Below are 6,681 nucleotides of genomic sequence, written 5' to 3' on the forward strand. Positions count from 1 at the left end.
GATAAATTAGGCATATTCATATATTGAATGAATTAATATATATATATCTCCATTGTAAAAATATCTAAATTTTCAACCAAAACATTGCTGGATGACAGGTAGAATGATATTTATTCAAAGTTTTAGAACATGCAGAATGTATCAATTCAGATAGACTATATACCTTAACAAAATCTAAATTATAGTGGGGCAGAATATCTGGAAGATTCTCTGTGTCACTCGCTATCCCCAGCTGATAAAATTCTTTATCTTATCCCATATTTCAGTGATCTCTTCACCAATGGAAAATAAGTACAGTGATTTTCATGTTACCCTATAAAATCATATTTTAAGTGTCTAAAGTAAGTCATACAGTCAAACTAAACTTTAAGGAGACTAAGTAGGGCCTGGAGAAATGGCTCAGTGGTTATGAACTTCTCTTGTTCTTGCAGAGAACTTGTTTCAGTTTCTGGTACCTATATGACAGCTTGTTAACTCCAGTTCCAGAGGATACTTTGAGGCCTCTAAAGTAATTCACACACCTGGTGCATAGACATACATGCAGGCAAATTACCCGTACACATAAATTAAAAGTAAAAATATGACTAAGGAATTTAATTTTTTTCACATAATTTGTGTGAACATCGTAAATATTTAACAACTACGTAAATAAAATTGACAGACTACAGAATAATCAATATGGCATGTATGTACCCTAGAGTATATAGATAGGAAGAATCCACTCTTTCTCTGCAGGGAAGAAGACTGTGGAATTAAACGGGATGGGAATGCAGAAGAAATGCTTCCTCTCCCATTTAGTTTACTCCTTACCCTGCCCTATGTTGACTTGGTTTGGGGAGGCTGCCAGTGTTATATATTCTACCAATGAATGGCTTCTCCTCAACATCTGTCAGGGCTCTGATAATAGGGAAGCACTAAGAATGCTGAAGAGAATAAGGTGAGAGAGATAGAGAGAGGGAGAGAGAGAGAAAGAAGAGTGTTCTCTTGGCTCTGTTTTATAAAGCTATCGTAAACCTATTTTCCGTGGTTCTTCTTTGGTTTTCAGATGCCCTCCCTTTTATTGAAAATAGATTCTTATATAATATATTCTGATTACTGTTTCCCCTTCAGCTCTTACCAGATCCTCTCCATTTTCCCACCTACCCAAATCAACACCCTTTCATTAGAACAAAAACAGGCATTAAAAAATAAAATAAGATAAAGAACCAGAATAAGACAAAACAAATAAACAGAAGGAAAAGCCAACAATAAAACATAGGAAACACATATAGATGAAGAGACATACATTCACATAAATAACCCCATAAAACTCAAAACCAGAAAGCAGAATGTATGCGCATTCACGAAGGATCTGTAAGGCACTAACTTTTCTAGGCCTTGGGGTCTACAGGTTAACATCTTAGTTTTTTGTGAGCACTCTCTGCACTTTCTGTTGTGGTTCGTTGATATCTATACCTTTGTAAATAATCCTTTCTTTAACAGACTGATCCTGTGCTAAGTTTGTCACCTCTGTCCTAAGTGTATCACTGTTGTTTCTGGTTGGATGTAGAGCACATCTCATTTACATTTACAGCTCTTTAGTTTACATGCTGGGTTCTGGGCACAAAAAACACTTTCAAAGTCTCTATGCATAGTCTACTTAATAATTAAAGATTAAATACAAATCCACACTTTGTTTCTCCTTCCCCACAAACCTTTAAAAAGACATGCAACCACCTTACTGTAATAACAGTTGTATAGTGATTAAACCTGATTTTTATTCGATTTAGCTTTGTGATTTTTTTATGCATGTAGTATGAATCAAATCAGGTGTGCTAGTTCACACCTATAATCTCACCACTGAGGAAGCTGAGGCAGGGAAGACTGCCATAAGTTCCAAGCCAGCCTGAGCTACAGAGTAAGACTCAAAACAAATGACTCAAAATGACAGAAGACTCAACGTTGAGGGTGTTCTTATTTTTCCTATTTAAAATGTCATTCGATTACATTGCTTACTAAATCATACTGAATTTAATCAGTTTCAAATTAAGATGTCCAATAACAATTCCAATAATTGGCATTGGAATGGCTTTTGGTCTTCTATGAAATATGTAGCACTTGCAGAGTATGGAAAGCTCTGGGCTAGTAGTGTATCAGTCATCTTTTGACAATGACAAATAAATACTTGAGGAATTTGCCTCCAAATATTGATGCATAATTTTTGTTGCAAAATTGACTGGCATATGGTGGGCATGTATGTTATAGTGGAAGCTCATGATAGAAAACAAAACAACTTATGAACCAGGATAAACAAAAGAAGAAGAGATCAGGGTACCCAAATCCCTTCAAGAATATGTCATCAAAGATATAAGGATATCACATAAGGATCCAGCTCCTAAGGATGCTATGGACTGTTAAGAAGACTGAGAAGCACCATCAGGACCAGGTCTTTGACAAATGGAATTTTGTAGGATACTACCTATATTAAACTCTATCAGTTAGGTATTGTGGGCCTATGCAAATTTCCCCTGTTGTTGAGCACAATGTTATTAGAGAATGACTGTTATCTATCTATACCCTTTTAAAATTCCACTTAAATGTGACAACAAATATATTCAATTAAATATGGAATCAGACAAATATAACTATAAAAAGAAACAATCTGAGCTGGTGAGATATACACCATTAGAAAGCTGCTTGTTGCTGGCCTGCTGGCCTGAGCTCAGGCACAAGGTCCACTTGGTGGAAGAAACAAATTCACCTTGTAAGTTGAACTCTAAACTCTACATTGTGACAATGCCTTGCCCCCACAAATAAATAAATAAATGCAAGAAATTAATAAAAAGGATTAAAAACATTGAAAAGACACAATAAAGGCAAACCTCTAAAATGTGCGAAAATCTAAGGGATGGAAAAGCAATTATGAAATTTGAAAAGATTTTGTATTTTTATTTATTATTATTGAGATAAGAGGTAGCCTGAAATTACATTTATTTTTAAGAGAGTATTTCACGAGAAAGACCAGCAGAACTCTTATTACTAAGCATGTCTGGAGGAGAATATTATAGATTTTTATCAAAGAGTAAATAAATGTACCCTTTGATTTATTTTGTTAAAACTACAGAGAAACTTCAAAATTCTCATGAAAAATATGAAAATAGACTTAAATGAATAAATCAGTGTGAATTGATGGATAAAGAATGTTCAATACTGTGAAAATTTAGCTCTTCCTAAACTGTCTATAGATTTAATGTGATCTTGATCAAAATCATTATGTCATTTTGTGGATACTGACAACTTATCCTAAAAGTTATATTAGAACACGAAAGATTTAGAGTATGCAGTACAATATTGAAAGAGACCATATTAAAAGGACTAATGCTGTCCAATATAATAGTATGAAAACATTGTAATTAAGACAGTATAGTATTGTGAGCAAGTAGAAAGCCCACTGACATAAACACTGTGAACTTCTCCTTGCCAAGGAAGCAAGGACAATGTGATGGAAATAATTTGAGGTTTCAAAAAAAGTGTTGTGGAACCTAGGGGCATTTACTGGGCTTGAAACAGACCACAGAAGTGTGTGCAAAATTCAAAACTATAAGAGTCCAAGAAAATAAGAACTTCTAGGTAACTGTGAATTTGATAATTATTCTTTTGGCTATGATACCAGAGGCATGATCCTTGAAATATCTGAGAGGCTAGCTAAACTACATTAAAATGGAAAGCTATTTGCTTTCCGAGAGATACCAGCAAGAAAGTGAAAAGGCAGGCCTCAGGCTGAGCAAGAGGAAATACTTGTAAAGTGAATACCTAATGAAGATTTTTTTTTAACTCAAGTAAACAAAGCTCATTTTTGGTGTGTGTGTGTGTGTGTGTGTGTGTGTGTGTGTGTGTGTGATCCAGGCAATGTATATTTTTCTTGCACATGCATGGGTTCACATGTGTCTATGAATGTTGAGGCCAGAGGTTGACAATGGATATATTCCTCAATCACACTTCAATTTGTACACTGAGGCAGGGTCTCTGACTTGAACCCAGAGCTTGCTCAAGCCTGGGGTCCTCTTTCTCTGTTGTCTGAGCTATGGAATTACAGGAAAGCTGCCCAAGCGCTTTTACCCACTGAACCATCTCCCAACCCTCCCAGGATTCTTTTAATAATTTGTTTTAAATTGTATAAAAACAAACGGGTTTTCATTGTTGCATTTTAATACATATATGTCAATATAGTTTGTTCTTATCCATCGATTTTTTTCCTTTTGATGTTCCTTGTTCCCTCTGCCCTCTCTTGCTAGTTTCTGTTCTTCCCAAATAGCCCTACCATTTTGTTTTTATGTCATATATATATTGTCGGTTATATTTTCACCCCTCTTAATACTTCTTCCTCACCTTTAATGGTTTCCTTTTTATTTCATAGCCCATATTTATTTCAATGTGCATATATTTAAGTGTACAGTCCACATATGATAGAATTTCTGCTATATTTGACTTTCTCAGTTTCTATCATCTTGCTTACTATCACACTTTTCAGACTCATCCATTTGGCATTTCAAATTTTATTATTTCATTCTTTCTTATGGCTGAATAAAATCCAATTTGTGTATGTTGCACACTTTTTCCATTCAATTGGAATTTAGGCTGGTCTTCATAACTTTTGTAAACAGTGCAACAAAGAAAATAATTCTGTAGGATGTTGACTTGACTTCTGAAGAGTGTAAACCAAAGGGAGGTATATGTTGGTAATAGTACAGTTATACCTTGACTTTTTTCTGAGGAACCTTCACAGTGACTTGCACGGTCATAAGTGGGACAAGGTTTGTAGCCACAGCAGTGTGAAAAGGTTTCTCTTTTCCAAATATACAGCTCTTTGTTCACTTGATGTTAGCTCTTTTGATTGGAGTGCGATAGAATCTCAAAGCAGTTATAACTCAGGATTTTGAACATGTTTGCAAATAGTTTTGGATTCACTGTGAAGAGATGCCATGAACAAGGAAACTCTTATAAAGGCAAATATTTAATTGGTTCTTACAGTTTCAGAGGTTTAGTCCATTCTTGTCAAGGTAGGAAGCATGGTAATGTGCAGACATACATGGTGTTGGAGAAGGACCTGAGAGTTCTACATCTTGATCCACAGGCAGCAGGCAGTGAACTTGCTTGAACTTCTGATACTTCAAAGCTCACCCCCCTACTCATGTACCTCCTCCAACCTGCTCAGACCTCTAACAAGGCCACACCTCCTAGCTGTATCCCTCCATATGGGCCAAGCATTCAAACACAGGAGTCTACAGGGACAATTTCAATCCAAACCACCAGTGATGCTTTGTGCTTTTATAGGTCTTTTCAGGTATGCAATCATGATAAAGGCACATGCTAGTTAGGTGGTGGAAGAATCAGTATATGGCTTTCTTCACATTGATAGTATCAAAACTGAATTAAAGGACACTTAATGGTGTCCACTGTAAATCTGGTTGCCGGTAGGGAGAAATATCCACACATTTTGCTCTAACAAATTATGTAATACAATCTTTGATACCTGTTAACTGTTAACTCACTTTTGTATTTTTTTTGTAAGAGGGTCTCTCAATATAGCACTGGCTGCCTTGGAACTCACTATGTAGATCACACTAGCCTTGAATTTACAGAGAGCCACCTGATTCTGCTTTTGAGTGCTGAGATTAAAGGTATTTGAGCATGCCTGGCTCGCACTGACTATTAAGTAAGCGATATTCTATATTTGCATGGTGTGAACCTTTAAAAAGAAGCTTCTTCTGGCTGTGAACAAAACCTCCTGAAAGGAATCTGTGTCTGCAGAGACAGACTGGCTGATTAGAATTTCAGTACTGTGGAGGGATGTAAAGGCTACAGGTCAAGAGGCTAATTTTCTTATCTTGGGCTAATTTCTGACACTCAGAATAGCATTCCTTGCCCCCCCCCCCCGGTATGTTACTAACATATTGTTAAATAGAAAAAAAAAATTAAGAATCTATTGACTTAGTGGGTAACCAGGTTCTACCAATTCAAATGCTAAAAATGCCATCACATAGCATCTTGAGCCTACAGAAAAGCTTCCTACATCTAGCTATACCTACCTTTCTTATGTACCCACAAATGTTTTGTAAACTTGCCATGATTTATGACTTTCTCTGCTCTGTAGAACTATAAAAAACAACATACAACTTCTTCCATGTTGAGACATGGAGTTTAGAGTTACAAATCTGTGTTCATGGACCATGGTCACTTTAATGGCCTCAGAGTGAACTCTCTCTTATTCCCTTTAAGATGAGGGCTATGAGTTTTGCATCAACAAGAGGAAAAAAGTTAAAAGCAAATATATTGATGCTTTAAAGAATCTTACCAACCGATTTTGGCAATATGTGAAACATATTTTTGATCCCCATTTCATTTCCTGGCAAAAAGTGCCTAAAACCTTTGTAACCAGACTGCTATATGTCACACACATGCGCACGCACACGTATACACATACACACACACACACACACACACACACACATACACACACACTTTATTTTTAAAAATTCATGCAACATATTTTGGTTATATTCACTCCCCACTCCTCCTCCTACCTCCTTCCAGATCTACTCTTCACCTCCCATACACCCAATATCATATCTTTTTTCATAATCCAATTTGCACTACTTATTTACTCATGTGTGTGGGGCCATTCATAGGCACTTGATCCAC

The sequence above is a fragment of the Grammomys surdaster genome, unplaced genomic scaffold (assembly GCF_004785775.1).
Source record: "Grammomys surdaster isolate TR1022 unplaced genomic scaffold, NIH_TR_1.0 125982, whole genome shotgun sequence".
NCBI lineage: Eukaryota > Metazoa > Chordata > Mammalia > Rodentia > Muridae > Grammomys > Grammomys surdaster.